The following is a 26,460-nucleotide window of genomic DNA, read 5'->3' on the forward strand; positions in this document are numbered from 1 at the left end:
TTTATGACTGACAAGTCTTAATGCTCCTAGACTTTGAGGTGTACAAGGTAGCAGTATTTTAAATTTAAGTAGAATGTGGGGAAAATTAGGATCAAATGGGCATTCATTTCTTGACTGTAGCGCCATTAGCCCTCAATTAGCTCTTTATAGGGAATGGTTAAGCCATCAAAAACTAAGCCAATAGTTTTTATATGAAAATGCTTCTCCATACTAGTAACACTTTGAAGTCACTAAAAACTAAGTATTTACCTTGAAATGAACTGACAAACAGAACAAAAACAAATTATGAAAAATGCTAATCACCTAAATGGATCCACATCCATACATTCTACCCACCCACACCACTCCAAAAAAGGTTCAGGTTATTATGTCCCAAAGTAATCTATTCCTGAATTACTTTTAAAGAGAAAACTGCTCTGTAGTATATAAGCTACTCAGGTCTACACATTCTAGAATGATGCACTTCCATTGTCCTAGCTCTCAGGTTCAGTCTCCTTTTAAAATCTTTCCAAATAAACATAATTAGAATTTGTGATCCCTAGATTCAAAGACAGTACAGGTTATATGACACCTCCTTTTTTTTTTGGATTAAATAAAAGCCACAGGATTCTGAGTGGCTAAAAACTAAATCTGAATTATGTGTGTCTGCATTGAGTAAACATTTTTAAGTTCTTTCTGCTGGACTTCATTAACTACTTCAGGTTCTGCAGGGCTCTTCTGAACCCTTGCCATGGCAAAGCTTATCCCCTGGGTTAATCCAGCTTAGGTGATATTAGCGGCCTGGACAATGGAACTTCGAATCTTTGCAAAGGGAGAGACTGCTCTGCTGCTACAGCTCTCTAAAGGAGAAGGAGTTACGTGAAGCCCTCTCTCAAGTTCAAGTGTGCCAGATTCGGAGCCGGGGGTCTTTTGAGATACAACTGAATGCACTGGTTCAACTGACAAAAGCTGTGGGCCTGTTGCAGACAAAGACACATCTAATTGAGATGGTAGAGAAGGTATCTGTTCCATTGATTCAAATTGAGCGTCTTCGTTAGAAACTTGATTGGTCATGTGATTTCCTCCCTCACTAGCCTGAGAAACAGACCTGGTTTCTGACAGCTGGCTCATTTTGTTTTGTGCATCTTGAACAAATCTGTGGCAATAAATATCCGTGGGCTTGGCAAAGCCAGTCAGTGTTGTTTATGTTGTCAGACGAAGAACTTTTCTTCAGAGAAGACTCATAGCCTTTTCCAGGCCCACTTTCATGAGCAATAATAACCTCTGAAGGAACATGAATGCTAATATCAGTGTCGCTCATAGACTGGGATCGACTGCCTAATCGAGGTATTGAAGCAATACTACCACAGCTAGGAAGCACATAGTCTACTGGCCCTGCATTCTCTAGAGAGTTAGCTAGCTGCCTGTCTTCATCAGACTTGGAATTCATCAGAGTAAGGAATTCATCAGAGTGGTGTGAGTCATTCTCTGAAGACATTTCCCCATCTGACTGCCTGGGCTTTCTTATCCATCATACTAGTGTTTTCCATGATTTCAAGACTCCCAAAGATTTACTTTAAGTTTGGTTTTAGAGAGTTAACTTTCATTTCAGGTTTTGTAAAGTTCCCTAGCTTTCGTAGATTGCCAATATTTATATTGGATTTGGTCTGTTTCACTTTTTGATTTAGAGATGAAAATTTGCTCATTACATTTTTTTTTCCCTGGGCCAAAGAGCCTTGGTTTTGAGATCTGATGCCAGTGATGTTTTCATGAGGTTTACTGCTCCTCCTCTCAAGCTTCCTCTCTGTTATAGGTACATCTAATCCCATGACTTGCTTGGTGATCTGCAGCATCTCTGCAGTATCTGCAGAAAAGATATCAAAGGGTATCTTTTCCATCCTCTACTGGATTGCGCACTACAGCTCTCAGGATGTGGAAATAGCCACTTGCTTCTTTATATCTGTAGTGCAGTTGCATGCAGGAGGACTTTGCCTTACCAAAAAGAGTGGGTTCAGGACCTATTTCAGTTTTTTCCAGGTCTTCTGGACCTAGTCGTTGATACTGGTTTACTTCGTCAACTTCATCATCATAATAGGCTACAGAGTAGGCAGAGGTAGAAAGCAGCGACAGCACGTCCACATCTCTGTGAACAGCATCAGTGAAGGTGCACTCTTAAAACTGTTGCTTGAGCCAAGCCATAAAAATTACCTCAGGACACGTATTTTAATGTGAAATAAATTCTAAACCTACTAATAAGTGTTACTTTATCCTAGCTTCTATTTTGACACTAATATTTGCATGGGTCAAACATGATCTCAGTCAAAAGCATTTTGTCCAGAACGAAAAGCACTTGGCACGTAACAGGCAGTCGAGAAAAATGTCAGCCCTCCACCCCGCCCCACATTTTTACCAAAGTATAAGCTACAGTAAATAGTTAATTTCCCTCCCCGCCACCGTCCACCCCACTTAAACAGAAAAAATCCCCCAAAACAAAAAACCCACACTTTTTTTTTTTTTTAAACACGGACAAGAAAAAAAAGAAAACCTCTTTCAGGGCTTCCCGGCCACGCCTGTAGCTTGGAAGCAAGGGCTGCCACCCTCGTTTTTCTCTTCCCGCCAGTCAGGCATCCCCTCCTTCCACGCGATGAACACGAACACCGCCAGCACCGCACGCAGCCTCGCCCCCGCGACAATGGTCGCGTAAAAGCCACCGTCATCAGGGGACATTAACAGGAGGCTTTGGAAAAGCAGTAATTTACAGGACAAATACAACCTCACAGGAACTTTAACCATAAGTCCTGCAACAGGGAGAAAAATCTTGAAAGTCTTCGCCAGGCTGCCTGCCTTCGGGCTGGGACTCGGCAGCGTTGCCCGTGGTGTTTGCCGGCCGCTGGGCGGTCGGAGGAGGCCGGTGGGAGCGCGGCCTCGCGTCAGTCCGTCGGTCCGTCCGTCAGTACACCAGGCGAAGCTCAGTCAGAGGCGCCTGCAACAGAGCTGACGCCTAAAGCGACTGTGGAGACTGGGGCAACTGCCTCTCTCTCTCTTTTTTTTTAATTGAAGTGTAGTTGATTTACAACGTTGTGTTTCAGGTGTACAACGTAGTGATTTAGTTACACACACACACAAATATATATATTCATTCACATATATATATATATATATATATATATATATATATACACATTCTTTTTCAGATTCTTTTCCATTGTAGGTTATTAAAAGATATTGAATATAGTTCTCTGTGCTATATATTTATTTTATACATACATTTAGTTTATTTATTTTATTTGTGGTGGTGTGTATCCGTTAATCCCAAACTCCTAATTTATCCTTCCCCCATTTCCCTGTTGGTAACCACAAATTTGTTTTCTATGTCTGTGAGTCTGTTTCTGTTTTGTAAATAAGTTCACTTGTATCATTTTGTTTAGATTCCACATATAATCAATATCATATGAAATTTGTCTTTTTCTGTCTGACTTACTTCACTTAATATGATAGTCTCTAGATCCATCCATGTTGCTGCAAATGGCATTATTTCATTCTTTTTATGGCTGAGTAATATTCCATTGTATATATGTACCACGTCTTTTTATCCATTTATCTGTCGATGGACATTTAGGTTGTTTCCATGTCTTGGCTATTGTAAATAGTGCTGCTGTATACATTAGCGTGCATGTATCTTTTTGATTTAGAGTTTTCTCTGGGTATATGCCCAGGGGTAGGCTTGCTGGATCATATGGTAACTCTATTTTTAGTTCTTTTAAGGAACCTCCATACTGTTCTCCATAGTGGCTCGTACCTAGCCTCTTTTAATAAAAATTAGCTGATATTTTTGAGCCCTTAGTATGTGCTAGTCACTGTTCTGAGAGTTTATCTCACTTCATCTTCACAAGGGCTTTTTGAGGAGGGTATAGTCTTAAGCTCCATTTTACAGATGGAAAACTAAGGAGTACAGATGTTATTTGCCCAGAGCCTCACATTTAGGGAGTGATGGGCTGGGGTTCAATCCAGGCAGTCTCTATTAACTAGAGATTTCTGGGAGTCCCTGAATGTAGGCATATGGGTAGTGCTGTATACCATGATGTGACTTGATGGGCTGAGTGAAGGCCACCTGCCCATAACTTTCTCCCTGTGCAAGTGTCATGATGGTTCAAATCCACCATATTGGTTTCCTAGGGCTCCCATAACAAATTACCACAATCTTCGTAGCTTAAAACACATTTGTTCTTTCCTAGTTCTGGAGGATAGAATTTGGAAATCAGATGTCATTCGGGGCATACTTCCTCTGGAGGCTCCAGGGGACTTTCTTGTCTTTTTTACCTTCTGATGGCCTTTGGTGTTCTGTGACTTACAACAGCCTCACTCAATCTCTGCCTCCATCTTCACATGACCTTCTTCTCTGTCTTCTTCTCTTCCTCTAAGGCACCAGTCACTGGATTCAGGGCCCACCCTAAATCTAGGATGGTTTTGTCTCAAAATCCTTAACTATTTACATGTGCAAAGACCTTATTTCCAAATAAGGTCACAGGACATTACACGCACCACTTAAGATATATTCTTTTAGATTTAGAATCACTCTGTCCAGAGTCCAATTTTAACAATCAAAAAGTAGGAAAGACTTTTTGTGAATGGATGTGTTTTGGGGTCATTTATTCTGGGGCTACAGCAAACCAGGAGTCTTGAAAGAAGACAGGAAGTGAAGATGAGACACAAAAAAGGGCAGATGAGAGGGAAGGAATTGAACACAAATTTCAGTTTATTTTGTAGTTTGGATAAAGGTTTTGCTGAGAGTATATTCTCCTGAGTGGCCTTCATAGAAGGGGATAGAAGAGGCAGTCAACCACCCAGTGAAAACCTCCGTCTACCAGTTTTCTAACATGAGCTCTAACTTGCACTGGGGCCTGCATACTTTTTTGAAACTATGTTCAGAAGTACAGACTGTAAATCTCACTTGCAGCAACAAAAACAATTTCTAACTGCATAGAAAGCAAATTGCCGCCAGCAAGGCGAGTCCACTGCCCCCTCATTTTATGGAACATGTAAATTGTCTCTCTTACTCTTAAACCTCCAAAACGTCACTTTGCATCTGGCTCTCTCCATGAATATTTTTTGGAGCATTTTAGGAAAAGCACTGCTCAATGACTAAGAAAGGATTGTACTGAACATGAGACCAAAACCATATCCCACTGAGATCTCAGTGACTGAAGGCCAGCCTTTTACGTCTCATTGCCTCGGTCTCTCCATGAGCCAGTTTACCTCCCAGGGATCCTGTGAGTATTACAGATACACATTTAGACAAAAGCAGGCAACCTCAATGCCAAGGACGTGTAGGGAGCTCTGTGTAGTTGTGTGACTAACTGCATATATGTGCCACGGTGGGAGGTGTTACCATCTTTCTAAACAGGCAGGGGTTTGTACACGTCTAGGAAGCAGGTCTTGTGTAGTAAGATATCGCCAGTGCCCTCATCCTTGTACTGTACAAGAAGAGGCTCCAGAGCTAGCACTTAAACGTGTTAAACTGGAAGGAGTACTGTACTGAGTTTGCAAGCGTTAAGAGCGTCTGGATTTTAAACTGATGAAGATGATGCTGAGTTAAATGACTTGCCCAAGGTCAATGATTGCATTATGCCATGTAGATTAAAATGGAAAGGCTTGTATTATAATGTTCATTCATCCAGCATTCATTCCATTATTCTACCTTCAAAATAAATCCTAAATCCAATCACTTCCTACCATCTGTACCACTACTGGCCTTTTCCAAAACATCATTCTTCTTGCCAGAGTTTTTGCAATAGCCTTTAGCAGTTCACACTCTTCCTATCCGTGTTCATCCCCCAGCCTCTAATCTGCATAGAAATCTGAGTTATCCCTTTAAGCTGTTAGGTTATGTGCTTCTATGCTCAGAACATTCAATGGCTTTTCGCCTTAGCGAGAGCAAAAGCCAAAGTTTATTAAATGATCTGCAGTGCCTTGCACGACCTGATCTAGTCTCCTACCTTTCCCTGCTTTGTTCACTTCAGTCCAGCCATACTCACTTCTTTTCTATTCTTTGAAAATGCCCCAAATGCCCTTATTTCAGGACCTATAATGTCTTTTTTTTAAAGGCAGCCTCAAGTCTTGCTCCATCGTCTCCTAAAAGTCTCGGGTCTTCCCTCACAGCACTTTATAAAGTAGCACCTCTCATACCCTTAATCTTCACCTACACTTACCCTAAATCATTGCTATCTGTAGCATTTGTCACTTCAGAATATAATGTATATTGATTTACTTTTCATTGCCTGTATCTCTCTTAAAAATGTGAGCTTCATGAGATAGAGTCTAGGACTGTTTTTCCACCTCTGTATCCCCAGTGCCTAGAAAGGTGCCTACCATGTAGTGGAAATTTAATAACCCATTAGGTAATTGAATGACCCCCATTTCCTTGGACCTAATGGGAAATGACAGTACTGCCTTTGCTTTACTTTCCTTAGGGTTCTCTCTGTGGGTATGTGTGGGGTCATATAAAGTCCTAGAAATGAAAGAGCTTCATAAACTGTTAAAGTGCTATACACAAATGTGAGATAAGTTATTATTTCTAGGCTATGGTCTCAGGTGATTCTAGAGCAGAACTTTGCCTTGAATTCAAGACAGTGGGGTGGCGTTCCCCTGGATAACTTTGGGATACACTGTGAATTATAAGCTAATTTAAAATATTAGAATCTGTGGATTTGTAAATAATATAAAAGGTAAAATAAGCCTAAATTTAAATTTGGTATTTAAATTTGTTTCAGCCCATCCCCGACATCTAGCCTCTGCTTGAATGCTGCAAGTGGCTGGGGGTTACTCCGCTCTTCTTTAAGGCAATCCTTTCTGGTGATGGATATTGCAGTTGCCAGAACATTCTTATCTGTGATAAGTTGGTATCTGTTCATCTGTGACATCAACACAGTAGTTCCCTTCCCCCTAGTTCCTGCTGCTGAATCCATGTGGAAATCTTCTAGTCTGACCCTCCAAGGTTTCTCTCTCAGCCATCTGTATCAGTTCAACTTAGGACATACCTCTTCCCCCACTAGAAATCTGAGGACTGCTGCTTTCTGAATACACTAGACCATTCTGACAAGAACGGCAATGATCATTGAAGCTACAGTTCAGGAAAAACGTGTGCCAGCTGCCTCCCACCAGGGCTCCTTGTGCTACTTTACTGCTTCCATGACAGGGACGTACCAACTATCAGACATGCCCTCCGGGTCCCCATTTCGTCTCTCCTCAATTGCTCCCAGTTGTAACCACTTATTTTCTTGCTTACTTCTTTGCCCCGATGCTCTCCCAACCCTCCTCTCACTATCTGCAGGGGGAGAAATTGTTCATCTCCTACCAAAGTGGCCTGATTCCCCCACTGATTTTCCTAGCTCTGACAGTAACTGGCTCTGTGACCTTGAACAAGTCATGTCTTCTTTCTGTAACTGGCTATTCTCTCAGGTCTTCCCCAGATCTGAAATGTTAAATTTAAAATTCCGAGTGAATCCTTGTTCTAAAAATTAGAATGAAAAAATGCTTAGACACAAACCTGGTTAAGAATTTAATTGGATCAATATTTGAGCACGCCTCAGGGGCCATATGTGTATGGTTCTAGACACTAATGTGGGTACAGAACAATCCTGACCTGCTTTCAAACCAATTAGTGTTCCTAGAGAAATAGATCAGATGTGTGAAACAAGAACCATTAATTTTGGAATTAAATTCTACTTGGATAAATCAAAAAGGAAAAAGTGACAGAAAACTGTTGGCTGTCTGTCCTGGAAATTTGAATTTCATATTGATTCATTATGGCAAGGCTTACTGGTGAAAGGCACAGAATTTAGAATCAGAGTGCCTGGTTGTAAAACTTATTCCCCTTTTCACTAGATAAGTGGAAAAGGGCCGCATTATTTGATTTCTCTATTGCTCAGTTTCTTTATTTGTAGATAGGTATGATAAGATTACTTTGTAGATCTGTTCTGAGGATACATGTAGTAATGTATACAGACTTCTGGGCAAAAGCCTGCACATAGTGTGTGTTCATTGAGTGGTTGCTTTTTCTATTCTTGTTGGTGTCCTCAATCCCTTTATTTCTTAGAGTCTGTGTTGTTTTTCCTTTGATATCAGTTCTCCTCCTTTACCAGTGTTTCTAGTGTTTCATACAGTCCTTACGATCTCAGTGCTTGAAGTTCTAAGATACTTTCAGAGTATGAAAAAACTCAGCACATAATTTTCAACTTTGGAAGACTTGTGGTAAAGTGGGTGGAGTCATAAGCTTGGGAATGGAGGTGTAAGTCCTAGGATATGATTGTAGCTTAGGGTGATTTAAATTATATAAGTAAAAAAATCAGGTCCCCATAAAAGATATGTTATTATTTCTTTTTTCCTTGAATTATTTTGTATTAAACAAGAACAGCAGGAACTTTTTTATATTTCAGGCAGAAGAATTGTGTTGGCTAAATATGGTCACGACTCTTTTGTGAGCGATCAGAGATTTTTCTCTTTTTATGATTGAAGACATATTACCAAAGAATATAAGGAAAATACCTTAATGCTAGATGCATGTTATTCAAGGTCCTGAGTATGGCATCATAGTACTTTTGTTGAAGAAAGGAAAGGGTAACCATAACATTCAAATTTAGGCACACATAATGGTCTTCTAGTCAATGGTGTGCACACTAGAAACGAAATATTCTGTTTCTGGATGTTGGTCTTTCTTGCTTGAAGATTATACTGCTTTTACCCAGTTTCTAGCCTCTCTTTGTCTCTGGGTGAGGAGAAAGGTCTCATTGTTTAGTCAGTCTCCCTCCCTTACGCATCCACAGTTGCATTAGGTGGTTGGATTGACAACGGCGCAAAACCTCCCTACAATAAGAATTCTACACTTCCACTTGTGTTTGGAGGCAGGGATCTCTTCCATGTACCCCTAAGCCCCTACTGATAATGATAATTATCAGTACTGCCGGCAAGATGTAGTTTTCAGCACCAAGGAGAGCTCCTACAAAGTGAGTTATAATGAAAAAAAGCATTATTCTTATCTTGGGCAGTGTAGGTTTATACTATTGGAATCTACTTCCTGGGTCTATGTTGTTCTCACTTGTTTATTCACCAAAAATATTTCCTAAGTGCTTACTAAGTGCCAGGAATAATGCTAAACCCGAGGGATATGATGGTTAACATGGCATGTGCCATCTTGTCCCATGATGCTCTAGACCTCAAAGGACAAGCACTCTCAAACTAGCCTGTAATCTTTTAGGGTCAGGTGGCAAACAGTCCCTTAAAAGTGGAGTCATTTCAATACTTAACAGCTACTTACTTGAAGTCTCATAGAAAGGATTTTTATATCTTTTGGCTACTTATCAGTGTAACCATTAAGTCTCTTTTATGGTCAAAAAGCTATGATGATGAATATGAAGAAAAGTGAAGTAATAAAAACCCAACCAGAGGCTACTGTACAGTGTCACTTCCACTATATTCTGTTGGCTTATGCAGCTCTCAGCTCTGCTCAGAAACAAGAGGAGGGGACAAAGGCTTTACATATTGATGATGTGATCTTGAGTGGAATGATCACACTATAGAACAGCATGTGGCATGGGGTATACTGTGGCCATATTTTGAAGATATGTACTCTTCTAGTTCATTTTATCTTTCTGTAATTAGTCCTAATATATTTAATTTTACATATGGTAAAACTGAGTCTGAGGCTACTTAAGTATTTAACTTTCACATATGGAACTTCTCAGGGAAAAGTAAAAAAAAAATCCTGTATCTATCACAGATTTTCTTATGCTACACAGAGATCCTGTTTTGGTTACTAATGCTAATTATATTGGGATCCAAAGACTCAGTAAATATTTGTTAAGTGACAGAATGAACAAAGGATTGAATTAATATAGATTGAGGTGCTTGAGTCTTCCTGGGTGTTGTAGACATATATAAAATATGGTTTTGATATTTAATGACAACATTCTAAATTTTATGGTTTGATTGTGTATTGATGAAAATCATATGAGCAATAAGGTCAGGATTAGTTGGTTACTAGACCTATCTTGTGTCACCTTGGGAAAGGCAATTGTTAAATATTCAGGAATTTTGCCTTCTGGTGATTAAACAGTTGGTAATGGAAAGTATGTGCACCACAAAATTGACAAATACTATCTATAAATATAAGCTTACTTTTTGTTTTCTTTTGAGTGGTACTAGTTTACCAGAATACCACTGGACCATGGTGCTTAAGAGTCTTTGCCTCATTGGGGTGACATGATTCCCACTCTACAGAAGTATAGACAGTGTAGTATAAATATACATGATAAAGTATAACTGTATATATAGAAAATTACAACTGTAATATAGAAAATATATAGAAAATATACAACTGTATATATAGAAAATTACAATTAAATTGTAATTTAAGGCATTTAAGGTGTTTGAAGACCTTATTCTTTAGATCAATGATGTGCTTGGTTTTAAACAAGTTAGTTACAATTGTGGTGAAGTTGGAAAAATATACAGTAAAGCAATAGTTATGTCCTGAAAAATCTCAGGAAGGATTGAATGTCCCTAAGAGGGGAAGAGAGGGATGTCAACTGAAGATGGTGTTGACATTTTGTGAATTCATCTAGAAATCTTGAAAGAAGATGAAGTGTCTCAGTATTCTATCTGCATTAGATCAAATACACATCTCTCAAGCTAGCTGTAGAGTCGTCATTCTTGGGGACAGGCCAGTACCAAGCAAAGATGAGCAATAGTTAGTTCAGGGTCTCAGGATACATCAAAATATCTTCTAGATATGCAATTATGAAGTAGTCTAAAAGGTCAAAGAATGCATTATTCATGAAATGCTGAAATACCTATATTGTATTATTGAAACTGAACATATTGTGATATATCTAAGGGGGGTATACTGTATACAAATCCCTGTCATCCTCTAAGTTCCCTCCATTTTCTGAAACAGATTATACATTTTAAAGGAATCTATTTAGGTATAAATTATAGCTATTAAAATTTTTTTAATAAGTTGTGTATTAGGCTATATTGAATAGACTGAACATCCAGAAGTTGTTAGAAAAGAAGAAGTTCTGCACTATTTTAACAAATAAATTTAGATCTCTATAAGGAGATCAAGTCCACATATAACATTTTTGCCTCTGAAGTCTCAGCATGCCCTGGTCTGGACTCGTAGCAGTAAATACATATCTTTCTATAGGTTACACATTGGGAGTACAAAGTCAGTAGTGTGTGGTGTGCAGAATGTGGGTGGTAGGTTTCCTAGCCTATGGCGTAGAACATAATCTTGAAGACATGATACTTCTTGGGAAGGATTAGTGCAGTTTTCATAATTGTTACCTTGTGTACCCCACTAGAGTAGTTTTAACAATTGTTAACATCAATAATTAACATTTTGTTTTTCTCTCTCTCTTCTCCTCCATTTCCTCCATCTCTCCCTCTTCCCCACCCACCTACCATTTATTCTTTTGCTGAATCATTTAAAAATATATTATAGACATTATGATACTTTATCCCTAAATATGTCTGATACATGTCCTAAATATAGGGACATTACCCCAACTAGTTACATTGCCATTATCGTACCTTAAGGAAATTAACAATAATGTCTCAGCACCATCTAACATCCAGTCCATATTCAAATTCTCCGATTGTCCCCTTCCAAAAAAGTTTCAGATTTTGTTTTAGAAAACAAAATCTAATCAAGGCTCATAGTGGTGCCCCTGTTGAATATTACAGTTGAGAAAATAGGCTAAAAAAATTAAGGTCATGCAATCAATCATATGCTGTGAGTTGGATTTAAACTGACTGACTCCAAGGCCCTTATTCACTTCATGCTGTTGGAGGAGACTCCCAGGGACTATGTGGGAGACAGAGACACAGAGAGAGACAGGCTGACTATACCTCGAGGTCACATCTTATTGGGTTATACTTTTACGTAAGCTTTCGGTGAGAGAAAATTAGGTGGCCGTGATCCTCTGTTGGTTCAGACAGAATATAGGCTAGAGGTTTAGCCATGTAGAAAGAAGACAAGAAGAGAGTTTTGTTTCTGTTTATGTTTTTTAAAAACAGCATGCGTGAGAATACCCAGTTAGCTGAAGTCTTTTGGAGACCTGAAGAAAATGCAAATGTTTGCTTTGGGCACTTCAGGACTTTTTCAGTTCTCTCTGCTCCTTCTTAGACCTTAAATGGCCAGTGTAAATCATTTCTGTGTAATCCTGAAGAAGAAATGTCAGTGTTTTCTATCTGAGGGGGGCCCCTGTTTATGTCTGACTCACCAGTGAGGTCCCACTGGATAATTTGGAGCTTTCACCAGCTTTGTGATGATGAATTTTTCTAATATTACAGAGTCCTAGTTGTTGATGTTTCTTTCTCCATAATTTGAGAGCCCTTAGTAGTACTTTCCAAATTTCCAATAATTAAGCTACTTTTCAGAGTTCTCTCATCTCTTAGGATACTTCTATTGTGCTTCTTTTGTTTAAATAGGTGATATGTGATCTTCGCAGTGATGTAGACTTGGCCCATCATTTGTGCCAAGGCAGTTACTTGGTTATATACAACAAGTTAGGGTGCCTTAGGGTCTGAGATCCATTTTAGAGCAGCTTAAACTCCCTTGGTGAAGCCATACTTCTATCCACAGCTTTTCAAAGCATATGAGTTAGTTTCTTGTGGAATTAAGCCTGCTACTAAGTCCCAAAGTCATGTTGTCTCAATATTCATCTCATAGTATATAATCTCAAATTTTCTCTAAAAGATAATCTTCATTCCTGAAACTGTCCATGAGGAATTATGGTATTTCACAAATATTTTTACTTAAAGAATGTGAAGTTGTTAACAAGGACTACGTAAGAGACAATGCCTCCAGCACAGGTCTGTGCTATTTAACGTTCTGATTTCTAAGCCCTAGCACCTCCCCTATGATTGGATGAAGACTCGGAAATCCCTTGTCCTGGAGAGATATTTGGGGCTAGCAGAACTTTGGGTCCTGTTTCTCCTTTGTGAAGTGAGAATTTACTCTCTTCATCGTGATGGTGACACTGGTAGTCTTCTATACTTAATATCAGAGACACAAGCGAGAGAAATTTTTATTAGTAGTTCTCTTGCAGAGATGAATAGTATTTCCCTTAAACCTGCTTCAACTAATATGTCAACCTCCCGAGATAATGCAGAAGTAAAATCATGTCATAATTACTAAATAACAGGTATCTAATTTAGCATCTTCTTATACTAGATGCAGAAATATTAAGCTTTCTATTACTTGGTATTATGGAGCTCCATGATAATGTTGACCCCTCTGAGGGCATATATGTCCCTAACTATTTGACATTTGCATTGGTTTGTGTTGAAAAGAGGTGTCAGTACTCAGATAACTGCAGTGATGAAGGAGTTAACAGAACCAGAAGCCAACAAAGTGAGATGCTGGCAGCAGATGGTGTTGTCAAATAGAGGTATAATTGCATTTTTTAAAATCCCTTCAAAATAGTCTCTCAAGCCTACTTAGATGACATTTAGCAGGCTCTGGAAATCACTTAAATGGGTACAGAAATAAAAGAATTACAGAGGAAAATGTCACCATCTGAATTTGTCTTGAGTCTTATTGAGTCAAGACATCTGAGGCTCTTGTTAATACTTCGGAACTATTTACAGCCCATTCAGTAGAATGTGTCATTGTTGCATTAAGTTTAGCTCATTTTGTGGGGAAGGTCTTTTGTGGCAGTCTAGAGAATGGAATGGATTTAGTGCACTAAAATATGAAGTCTGTGGGAAAAGAAGTATAAATTGTCTTAAATTCAAATACAGAAAAATCTCACTGGAGCTTTTAGAGAAAGGTAATTAATGCAATTGAAAACTACAGGAAAAATAGCCTCCTTTTGTTTTTTCATTTTATAGTTTGTCACTCTTACTGAATATGACTCAGCAAGAATGAAATGTAAAGTGCTTTTATAGCATTTAGAAATATTGGCAATATTGATAGGGAATATAAGATTTTTTTGATTGGGTGAGGGTATAGCATATATGAAAGACCTGAGAAGTATACTCACAAAAATTTAGAGCTAGGACATGTGCAATTATTAAATTTGACTTTTTTATTTTACAGGTAAGGAAAGTAAAGCCCAAACATGAGCCTGAGCTAAAACTCTTATCTGGCTTCAAGGATATAAACCCTTTGCAATTATTCAAAGTTTAAAAGATTTTACGGGCAAATATATCTATATGAACCAGTTGTCTTACTACAACCATGAGTATAAGCCAACCCCAGCATTTTGCCCTAGCAAAATCCTAGCGGGGGCAGGGGATGGTACTGATGAGGGCATAGGCTTGGTATCAAGCCCTGACTCTATTCCTTATTAACTTAAATGAAGTTACTTAACTTGTCTGGCCTTGTTTATTTTGGTCAAGTACACAGTTATTACCATGGTCCAAGAGCTGTCTTTCAATGGCAGAACTATGGTAAATGCTGAAGAAGACATGGTTTTACCTCCAAACTCTAGGAACCACCTTTTTGATTCTCCAGTTGTGGCTTGCAACAGGTTATATACAGAATTATAACTTGTCACAGTTTTTTTTTAATATCACTGGATCTGTTAGATCAGCAGTCCCTAACCTTTCTGGCACCAGGGACCAGTTTCATGGAAGACAATTTCTCCACGGACAGGGTGGGGGATGATTTCGGGATGACTCAAGTGCATTGCATTTATTGTGCACTTTATTTCTATTATTATTACATTGTAATATATAATGAAATAATTATACAACTCACCATAATGCAGAATCAGTGGGAGCCCTGAGCTTGTTTTCACTAGCCACTCACTGACAGGGTTCTGATATGAGTTGGCAAGCAACTGATGTATTATGGTCTCTGTGCAGCCAGATCTCTCTGCTAATGATAATCTGTATTTGCAGCCGCTCCCCAGCGCTAGCCTCACTGCCTCAGCTCCATCTCAGATCATCAGGCATTAGATTCTCATAGGGCGTGCGCAACCTAGATCTCTCGCATATGCAGTTCACAGTAGGGTTCGCGCTCTTATGACAATCTACTGCCCTGCTGATCTAACAGGAGGTGGAGCTCAGGTGGTAATGTGAGCCATGAGGAGTGGCTGTAAATACAGGTGAAGCTTTGCTCGCTCGCCTGCCACTCACCTCCTGCTGTGTGGCCTGGTTTCTAACAGGCCATGGACCAGTACATATCCGTGACCCAGGGGTTGGGGACCCCTGTGTTAGATCAGAAGTAGCAAAGATACTTACATTAGAGACTGAACAAACTGAAGAACTTTCTGTTGTTTTATGACATTGGTTCCCAAACTCTGATCCCTGGACCAGCAGTGTCAATATCACATGAAAACTTTCAGACGTGCACATTTTTGAGCCACACTCCAGACCTACTGAAACAGAAACCCTATGAGCAGGGAGCATCAGAAAATTTTAAACCAGAAATCTGTTTAAGCAAACTCTCCAGGTGATTCTGATGTGCGCTAAGGTTTGAAAATCACTGTTCCAGAGCACAAAGTTGTCAACTTTTTTATCATCTGGTACATGGGTCAGAAAAACATGTCCAGATGTGCTAAATTTTGCCATCATAATACAAATAGACATATTACAATGGTAGAGTGGGCAGGGAGTTACTTGTCTTTCTCTTTAGGGTGTATTTCTTGACATCAACCAGATCATTCCCCCAGAGTCTGCTGAAATGTCAGGCCACTGTATTTTTATTGAATCCTCTCCTACCTGCTGGCATGTAGGTATTGTACCAAGTCACTTAGGAACTGTTAACTCCAGTTTACTTAGCATGTCTCAGCATGAACTTATCATTTTATTGGACAAAACTGATATCCTGTAGGGATGGAAAGATGACCAGGACCCCCATAAACTAAAGTGTGGCCAGAACCAGATAGCTGACATAACCCTGAAAAATAGTGAAGCGTGGTACACCTTCTGTCTTTTCCGTGGGAAATCACCTATGGAACCTATGGTTACTTCTCAGGTCTGCCACCCATTACATTATCCAACCTATCTTGCCTTTAGAAGAAAAGTGATGGTACTTGGCCATCGCCACACAGGGATCCTAGCATTTCTTCTGTGTTTTCTTAGGTTTTTTTTTCCCCGTAATTGATTTCTAATCTCATAATGTTGTAGTTGGAAAAGATACTTGATATGATTTCAATTTTCTTAAATCTACCGAGGCTTAATTTGTAACCCAAGATGTCATCTATCCCGGAGAATGTTCCATGTGCACTTGAGAAGAAAGTGTATTCTGCTGCTTTCGGATGGAATGTCCTAAAAATGTCAATTAAGTCTATTTGGTCTGCTGCCTCCTTTAAAGCTCGTGTTTCCTTATTAATTTTCTGTCTGGATGACCTGCCTATTGGTGTAAGTGGGGTGTTAAAGTCCCCCATTATTATTGTGTTACTGTCAATTTCCCCTTTTATGGCTGTTAGCATTTGCCTTATATATTGAGGTGCTCCTCTGTTGGGTACTAGCATCTCCTCTGAAATAAAGACACCAACATTAATTGTGATGACTTTTCCCAGCATCTCTGGCATATAGGAAATAATTTCCAAGATTCTTGTGATCTTCACAATAAAGTAATTTTCAATGCATTGTTGGAAAAAAAATGGCTTCTGAGTCCTCTTAGGGAATCTAAGAGATGAGTGGCTTACACAGAATAAACTCACTCCAACATTTCTATCTCTCTGATTCTGCATTCCTTTTGTATATTGTACGTTAAGGAACTTATGGCATCTCAACTTCATTTACCCTGGGCTACTACTGAATCCAGGTTTTGGTCAACCAACTGAGCAAATAGAGGCACTACTGTTTGTTTATGCCAACACATTGAATCCAGTGTCTGATAACTGCACCAATATTGATGCATTCACCCTATTTCAAATCAACTTTCTACTCCTTTGTCTAGTGTCCTCAGAACCTATTCCTACACATGTTCTCTGGATTTTAAATTATCAATATTCTAGAAGTTTCTTTGACTAAACCTTTCCTCCAGGGTCTGATTTTTGTCATATCTCTGAGTCACCCTAGTTGTTTGGAGCTCTTATGGGGCATTTGAGTAGAGCCTGATGAGAATTGCATCACTTCTGTAAGACAGATGCTACAACCTGGGTCATTACAGGGTCTTCAAGCAAGGAAGAAACCACTGAAATGGCAGGGGAAAAGGTCTCCTGCCAGGGGAGTCATGGTAGGTGTGGAGTGTCAGGGTATTTTTCCATCTATATCTTCCCATATTCCCCCATCCCAAATTCTCTATATTTGCTTCTTTCTTACTATTTTAACTTCCCTAAAGAGACCTGATGAATTCATCTGACATTTTTCACTGACCTGCACGATCAAACACTGAGTGATTTTTCAGCTATCTTAACCCTGCAGCTATAAGAGATAAGAAATTATTTTAGTACATCCATAGAGAGTTCCTGACTTTTTTGGCCTGTGCCTTAAGCCAAGAACTTAGTATTTTGCACTTGTCATGCTATTTCTTTAAGTTGTCCAATACTGTTAGGAGCATACCCCCCAATTCTACAATCCCTGAATTTCTGAAGTTCTTCATTAAAAAAAAAAATAGAGGCCAGAGAGTTCTCCCTAAGCCTTGCCTTCAATGGGCACATCATTCCAAGTGACCACAGGAGATAACTTCAATTTCTGCACTGCGTATCATGAGCTGCCTGATTCACAAATCATCATTTCCCTGAAGCCGTATTTTCCCTTTTCCCTGAGGCCTTATTTCCTGTATCGATCAGGTTTCTTAACTGCAAGCACCATAAATCAATATATGCTAACTTAAGCGCCCCCCGCAAAATTAACTAAAACATACTAAATGTTTTAGTACTAAAACTAAAACATACTAAATCCATAGCATCTCTAGAAGATTCGGGGAACCAGGCCACAGTTATGAACAGTGTAAAAATTATTTTACTGCTCTTGACGTGCCACCTGCCCCATTGTATATAATATGAGTGACAGCTGTACTATGACAATCAGGTAACGGACAAGGATGCTAAATGTCTTTATAAAAGCTTTCAACATGGCTGCTTTGTGTCTTGGGAGTTTAATTAAGACTGTCCTTTTGGGTTCACAGAGGCTAAGTTTGCTGCATTTCATGGCACTGTGCTATTTATTGCTTCAACAAATATGCTTTTGCTGTTATTTATCAGTTTCTTCTTTAGACTGTCATAAGGAACTGAGGGAAAACACACCAGAGAGTACTCACTGCTTGCTGTCAGACTCTGTATAATCCAAAGAGCAGAGAAAGAGAGACATAGGCTTTTATTGAGCATGCATTATGAACTTGGGGGGCATTACACACATTCTCTTATTTACTCCTCTCAGTAGCCCTGTTGGATCTCCACTTCATAGGAAATGGAGTCTCAAAGGGTATGTAATTAACTTGTCCAAGGTCATACAGTTAGGAAAGGGTAAAACCCAAATCATGCCAAACCTGGCTCACGATTTGAGGGTCAGATCTCAAGAGTCTGAAGATCTAGTGTAGAGGAAATAGTGTGGGATATGAGAATTTGGCCCCAAATCAAAAGATTCTGACCTTAGCTTCAGAGGAGACTAAAAGAGGAAACTTATAGTGGAAGGAAACTTGTGGAAACTTCGAAGAGGATATTGGCAGAAAAGCTGAGTAGATTCTTTAAATTGTCAAGACTAGAGTGAGTCTGTGCCTGAAATACTGGCTGCCCCTCTTATCACTGAACTTCCTAAAAGATGAAGAGAACCCATTGCTCAGGAAAAAGACCAGGTAGGCAGTTTGGACACATCGTCTCGTGAAATGAGCCAGCCACAGGATCGTGTCCTCACCGGTACCCACGGGACCTGTCCAGCACAGAATGGCTCATAATAACTAACCACCTCCTTGACTATTTCCAGATCCAACTTACTAGTGGGTTGATTGATCTGGCTTATGTTGATTCGTTCAAGGACTGAGACTGCATGTGACTGAAAGCCCAGTAGTCCACTGGGATTTATCCTGAAAAATCCAGGGACTGGTAGAGGGCAGCAAGAACCACTTCTCATCAAAGAAACACAGGTGCTCTGGTCAGAAGTAGACAGTGGCACTAGATGGATTGGAGTAGTTTGTGGGGTAAGCGCTGTGGAGTGGTTGTGACAATGGTGGTGAGTGGTCACCATGGTATTGGTGGTCATGGCAGGCGCAGGGCTGGCATATGAGAGGTCTTACCAGTGTGATACCTGTGATGCTCTTAGAAAATCCCTAGAGAAAATTTCCTTAGGTAAGGCACCAGAGTGACTCAGCATTTACTAGGCAGAAATACCTCTTTTGAACTTCATAGCTACAGTTATGAGGCCACGTTTCTTTCCAGTACAATTACGGGTGAAAAAATCCTGCTGGCTGTCCATAATAAATCAACTGAAGAGCTTTAAAATTCTTACATTTTGCCAGCCTTTTGTATCTTCCAAACAACCTTTTGTACTTTATAGGAAATAAAGTAAAACTCTTTATTGCCTTATATTCCCGAATTTTAGCTATACATGCCTATAAATATATATTACATACATACATGCATAGGTTTACATTCATATTTACACTTGCATATTTAATCATAGGACTTCAACTTTATTTTTTTAATTTATTGAAATATAGTTGATTTACAATGTTGTGTTAGTTTCAGGTGTAAAGTCATTCAGTCATACACATACATATACATATATAGGTTTTTTTTCAGATTATTTTCCCTTATAGGTTATTACAAAATATTGAATATAGTTCCCTGTGCTATACAGTAGGTCCTTGTTGGCTATCTATTTTATATACAATAGTGTGTATATTTTAATCCCAAACTCCTAATTTATCCCTCCCCACCCCTTCCCCTTGGGTAACCATAAGTTTGTTTTCTAAGTAAGTCTGTGAGTCTTTTTCTATTTTGTAAATAAGTTAATTTGTATCATTTTTAAAAATTAATTTATTTTATTTTATTTATTTTTGGCTGTGTTATGTCTCTGCTGCTGTGCGCGGGCTTTCTCTAGTTGTGGCAAGTGGGGGCTACTCTTCGTTGCGGAGCAGGGATTCTCATTGCGGTGGCTTCTGTTGTTGCAGAGCACGGGCTCTAGGTGCATGGGCTTTGGTAGTTGTGGCTTGTGGGCTCAGTAAATGTGGCTCATGGGCTCTAGAGCGCAGGCTCAGTAGTTGTGGTACACGGGCTTAGTTGCTCTGCGGCATGTGGGATCTTCCCAGACCAGAGCTCGAACCTGTGTCCCCTACATTTGCAGGCGGATTCCTCACCACTGCACTACCAGGGAAGCTCCATATTATTTTCTTTTTAGATTCCACATATAAGCAATACCATATGAAATTTGTCTTTTTCTGTCTGACTTACTGCACTTAGTATGTTCATCTCTAGGTCCATCCGTGTTGCTGGAAATGGCACTATTTCACTCCTTTTTATGGCTGAGCAATATTCCATTGTATATATGTACGACATCTTCTTTATCCATTCATCTGTTGATGGACACTTAGGTTGCTTCCATGTCCTGGCTATTGTAAATAGTGCTGCTATGAACATTGGGGTGCATGTATCTTTTCAAATTAGAGCTTTCTCTGGATATATGCCCAGGAGTGGGATCGCTGGATCATAGGGTAACTCTATTTTTAGTTTTTTAAGGACCCTCCATAGTTGTCGCACCAATTTACATTCCCACCAACGGTGTAGGAGGGTTCATTTTTCTCCACACCCTCTCCAGCATTTATTATTTATAGACTTTCTGATGATGGCCATTCTGACTGGTGTGAGGTGATAACTCATTTTAGTAGGACTTCAACTTTACAGCTAGATTCTGGATTCTTGGTCTAGGGTGCTGTTGCACTTGCATTCTAATTTGCCTATGAAACATTGTATAGTATTTAGTGCAGTGTGTGTATCTTCTCAGAGGCATTATTTGTATTTTTTGCCTATGTGACAGGCATATGAAATTTTAAAGAGAGCATTCTTAGTCTCCCCTACTCTGGGGAATCTAATGATATAGTGTCATTTTCTGTTTTGAGATTGGAAGGGAATTGGGAAGCATTGTGGTTTAGAGCTTGAATCTTGGCTTTGCCATTTAGTAGTTGTGAAATCTTGGGTAAGAAATGCAACCACGTGGCTCAGTCTCTTCATCAGCAAGATGGGATTAATAATTCTTCCTCCTTCAGGTTGTTGAGAAGAATAAATGAGCATAGATGTTACCTAGCATGGTGTCTGGCATGTAGTGAATATTATAATACAGTGTCTGAACTGGAAGGAATCTTAGAATTAACAATATAGACCAACCTCCTCCTACAGATGAACAGTATGAGGTCCAGAGGGATAAAATAACTTATCCAGAGTTTTTACCTAACTAGTGATAGAGTTTGAACTACAAACAACTACAAAGATTCCCATGCAATTCCAAGGAAAAGTCAATGTCTTATTGTCAGGGAGCAGATGAATCATGCAGTGGGGTAAAATGGAAAACACTTCTTTTTCCATTTCCAGAGTTGGAAGAAAATTCTGTTATATTAGCATGGCTTCCCAAATCAGAAACCCCCTTTTGGATATTGGAATATATATTTATTGCTTGATATCTGAGCTCTTTTTCTAGAATTTCCAGTTAGCAAGCAACTTAGGAATTTTAGAAAGCCTGAGTTGACTTTTTTAAAAGACACATTTATTGAGACATAATTTGCATACCATAAAATTTACTTCTTTTAAGTGTATGATTCAAAGATTTTTAGTAAATATATTAAGTTGTGCTACTATCAGCATAATCCAGTTTTAGGACATTTTCATTAACCCATTAAGATCCCTTGTACCTGTTTGTGGTTTACATTTTTCACCCCCAGCCCCAGACAACCACTAATATACTTTCTGTCTCTATAGATTTGCTTTTCTGAGCATTTCATATAAATGGATTTATGTAATACATGGCCTTTTTTGTCTGGTTTCTTTCATTTGGCATAATGTTTTTGAGGTCGTCCATGTTATAATGTGTACCGTGTTTTGCTTCTCTTTATTGCTGAATCTGTGTCGACTTTAAATATAGGTTCTATTGATAAAATAGGGAAGTCGGGCGGGGGGCAAGAAATCATTTCAGCCTCTCCAAATTTGTCACCGGATAAGCCCAATTCTACAGTTACCCAAGGAGCAGCTTCCCACAGGGAATTCACCAAGGTTGAGTCCTCTGGCCCTCTTCCCAGGCTGCGGGGAGGAAATGTTTACATCCTTGTCTCTGATGATTATGCCACTAAATGGTTGGAAAATTGCCCAAGTAGGAGGTGGCAGCTCAGATTCCAGCGGGTTAATAACAGCCTTGAAGTACACATTAGTGAGCGGACAGTGATGCACCTGCCATTGAACTTGGGAGTTTGGGGAAGGGCATGAATCCTCACAGGGAGACCATAAAATGGGTTGTATAAGTGTCACAGCTGGGAGTGATCCTGGCAGGGGGCAGGTGTATTTCCTGGCTTTTCTGGTTGTGAGACCAAAGTAGGATTGGGTTGGGGTTCAGCACACAGGTTCAGAAGTCAGACAGAATGGGTTGACTGTGTGAGTTTGGGCAGATGGTGAAGCCTCTTGGAGCCTTTGTTTTCCTCATTTGTAATGGAATATATGGTCCATACATTATAGAGCTGTGAGAGTTAAATGAGATGGTGCAGGCAAAATGCTGAGTAAGATTTTAGCGCCTAGAAATTACTCACTAGACATTGGCTCTTAATTTTTATCTCTTTGACACTAAAAAGTCAAATCTATTCCAGTGTTTGGTTGGCTCCCTTTCTAAATGTCTTGAAACTAAAATTAATTATCTGGAATTAAGAAAGTCATAAACTTCTAAAATAATAAAAAGATTCAAGGGATTAACAGAAACAGTTGTACCTTAGAATTAATAAATTAGTTGGCTTCTTTATTCCCCTCCATCTTCTTGCTTTCACTCAACTTCCCTCCTTCCTTCCCTCCTCCTTTCCTGATAATATAACTGGAATCATAAGTATAATTCCAACCGTTAATACTTATGGTATCCATTTTAGATTATAAAGCATTTTTAAAAATAACTTCACCACATTTGGTGCTCACAGAAGTTCTGGAGAGAGCCATCATTCTCATCCCTGTTTTAGCGTTGGGGATAATGTGATCTGTCCAAAGTCACACTGCTCATAAATGGTGGATCCCACCAGCATTATTAGATACTAGGAATTAGATATTGTATTCATTTCCTAGGGCTACTGTAACAAGTTACTACAAACTAGGTGTCTTAAAACAACAAAAATGTATTCTCTCATATTTCTTGGAGGCCGGAGGTCTACAATCAAGGCATTGACAGGGTTGATTCCTCCTAGAGGCTGTGAGGGAGAATCTGTTTGATGTCTTTCTCCCAGCTTCTGGCAGTTGCTGGCCATCCTTGGTGGTCCTGGGCTCTAGCTCTGTCATTCCAGTCTCTGCCTCTGTCTTTATGAGGCATTCTTCCCTGTGTGTGTGTGTCTTCTGTGTTACTGTGTCTGAGTGACTCTCTTCTTCCCCTTAATAAAAACACCAGTCTTTAGATTTAGGGTCTACCTAATCCAGATGCCTCATCTTAACTAATTATATCTGCACAGTCTTTATTTCCAAAGAAGGATATATTCTGAGATTCCATGTGGAAGGAATTTTTTGTCGGGGGTAGAGGGGAGACACTATTCAATTCCCTACAGACCTGGAAACACAATTCTTAGTCTAACATGAGAGATGGGCATTTAAATAATTATCATTGATGTAAAAATTCATCAGTAGGTTAGAGACTGAGAACAGCAAGGAGGAGATTCTGGGTAGAGGTCACGCTGGAGCAATGGGTTTGTTGAGTAGCTGCCTCCTTCAGGCCCCACAGAGAAACTGACAGGGAAGGTGCAAACACCAGATGTGTTTCAAGAAATAAAGGACCTTACATGTTTCCCAGAGGAGTAGAAAATAGTGGAGTCTTTTGGAAGCTCTCAGTAACTTGGCTTATAAACCGTTGAGAGATGACCTACTTTGATTTTTGTTCATTTACTCGAGCTGGGTGGAGTCTGGAAGAAAGGAGCTCAGCTGGTCTACCCAGCAGAGAGAAGAGAGGGGAGGGAGTAATGGACAGGGTGGGAAGGGGAGGACACACTACCCCCTGAGACACCAGGGTTTGTACTTGGACTCCTTGAAGGAGAACAAAATTTGACCTTCCAAAACTTCCAACGGAGAAGGTGGAGCTGTCTGAAGGAGTGAAGGGCATATGATGAAGTCCCAAACAGGCATCTAATATAGAGGTAAAACTCCAATAAAATATCATCTAAAGAAGGGTGTATGAAACTGATAAGCCAAGAATAATAACTGTTGCATTTTACAGGATTGGTTGGCAGGAAAACCTTAAAGAGTGAAGGGGCTGAGTTCATGGAGGGGGAACCGGGGAGTCAGATTCCGGCTCCAATGTTGGATGGGAAACTCTGGGAATAAAATGTGTACAGACAGCTTTATGGAGTGATGTCATGCTGGGTCAATGCTTTAGGCCTGTGAGAAGAGCACAAAGTGTTCATGGATCCCATGGAATCTGAGAGATCAGAGACTGCATCTGCCATGGTCATTGCTGTGTTCCCAGTGCAAGAGAGTATCAGAATTTAGCAAGTGCTCAGTGAACATTTTAAGCACAGGAGTTGAAGGGGCAATTCGGAGGTTCCAGCATAGTCTGGGAGCAGGGCAGAAAAGAGCAGAGTGAGTGAGTGTCAGCTAGGCCTCTACCACAGGCAGATTTAAAGATGCTACTCATCTGGGTCTAAATTCCTAATCAGCATCCTCAAATCTGCTAGGTGTGCTCTGAACAGAGGCTAGCCTGGTTCATCCTCGCTGACCATGACAAAATTCTAGAACTGCTCTGTTTGACTTGTTCTTAGCGTACAGCTCGATCTGCAGTTGACTCTATCAGATGCCAACTCTCTCCTCTTTTTTCTAGGTCTACATGTTGCCTTTGAATTAGACTCAACATTTTGTTCCCAGCTGGAACTTTGTCTCCCTGTAATTTGTTCCAGTCATGGATACCTGGAGTCTTGAACCCATTTACCGTGAGTACCACACTGGGTACTGTCTTTACCTGGCTACCCCTGGACTCAGGAGTGGGACCTGGGCAGATAAGGCCTGGAGAATAATGAGATGCACATGCAGTCCCATATAATAGAGGACTAGACAAAGGAGCCTGTTCTGAAAGGAAGAGGGGGGAGGAAGCTATTGAGTTTTGGGGAAATTCGTCTTTATGTTCGAGCACAGCATTGATAGCAGGGTTTTTATCCACTGTTTTTTTCATATTGAAATAATGAGGTGTCAACAGTCCCCACAATGTAACCCTTGAAAGTACCACAAGACTTGAGTTTTATGAAAAATAGGATGGCTACATTGCAGTTCATTCATTCATTCAGTAATCGATTCTTCAATGTCTACCATGTGCCACGTGCTAGGCTTCACACAGGGAAATAGAGAAGAGGACACAGAATTTGTACTTCTTCTCCCCCGCAGATTCAATAGATAGTAGGGGCTCCTGAACTGCGTACACTTAACTAAAATACAGGACAGAAATATGGAAGGAGGGGCAGAAAGATGACACTGAGCACGGGATTCCAAAGCTGAGGCCGAAGCCAGCTGCAATGTGGCTTCCCTAGCCAGCTGACCCAAAGGGTGGCTGGACAAGGAAGCCGGTTCTGTTGTCTAGAATTCTAGATCAAAGGCTGCATTCTGCCTGGCCTGGGAGTGCGGCTCACAGTGGGATTGCCTGCCTGTACCTCCAGACAACTGCTCTCCAAACTTGCCCAGGTGATTGACAGAAGCACACAGTTGACTGTTCTGTAATTAACCCTGCCCATGGCTCCCCAGGTCACCCTCCTGGCAATCAGCGTCATCAACAGTTGCTCAGCAGGATAACCCCCCTGCTCTATGCTCTTTCAGTACGGGAGGTCTTATTTATAAACTGACGTGTCCCTGAAGAGATTTCTTCCATCCAAAAGCAAGGAGGGGTATAAGGGCCTTTTGCAGATTTTCCACCACTGAAACCACAGAACGAGAGTGGAGAGAGACATTAACCTACATAGTCTGTCTCCTGGGGCCCAGCTGGGGTATTTTCTTCTGTATGTTCGTCCATTCTCTGTTTGCTGAACCCCAAGATGTCGAGCCCCAGAGCTCTTTCTGTCTCCAGTGTTTCTTCCTGCCCATTTACTTTTTCTTTTGGCCCTTTGGCATTGAATTCATTTCTACATCACACGTGAAATAACGATTTGCTCCCCACTTAAGAAGATGAACTAAGACCCAGTGCTTGGTCCCAGATTGTTCCCGTTACTTGCCGTGAGGCAGACATGCCTTTTTCTTTCCTAAACCCCGCAACACTCACAGGTAGATTTTTATTACAGTATTTGCATATGTGTGCTTTTTTTTATCTTTTAATAAACGATAAACATGATGTAATAAAAATAACCTTTGAGTCAGAAATCTCAAGTCCAGCCATAAGACTTAGTAT

The 26,460-nt window shown here is 40.0% G+C and overlaps 1 pseudogene; it reads right to left on the reverse strand.

Annotated features, from left to right (window-relative positions):
• Positions 1 to 543: 543 nt before the first annotated feature.
• The window catches only part of LOC101315783 (phosphatidylinositide phosphatase SAC2-like), a 45,794-nt pseudogene continuing 19,877 nt past the window's right edge, over positions 544 to 26,460 (reverse strand).

This window comes from Tursiops truncatus, chromosome 13, assembly GCF_011762595.2.
Source record: "Tursiops truncatus isolate mTurTru1 chromosome 13, mTurTru1.mat.Y, whole genome shotgun sequence".
Lineage (NCBI taxonomy): Eukaryota > Metazoa > Chordata > Mammalia > Artiodactyla > Delphinidae > Tursiops > Tursiops truncatus.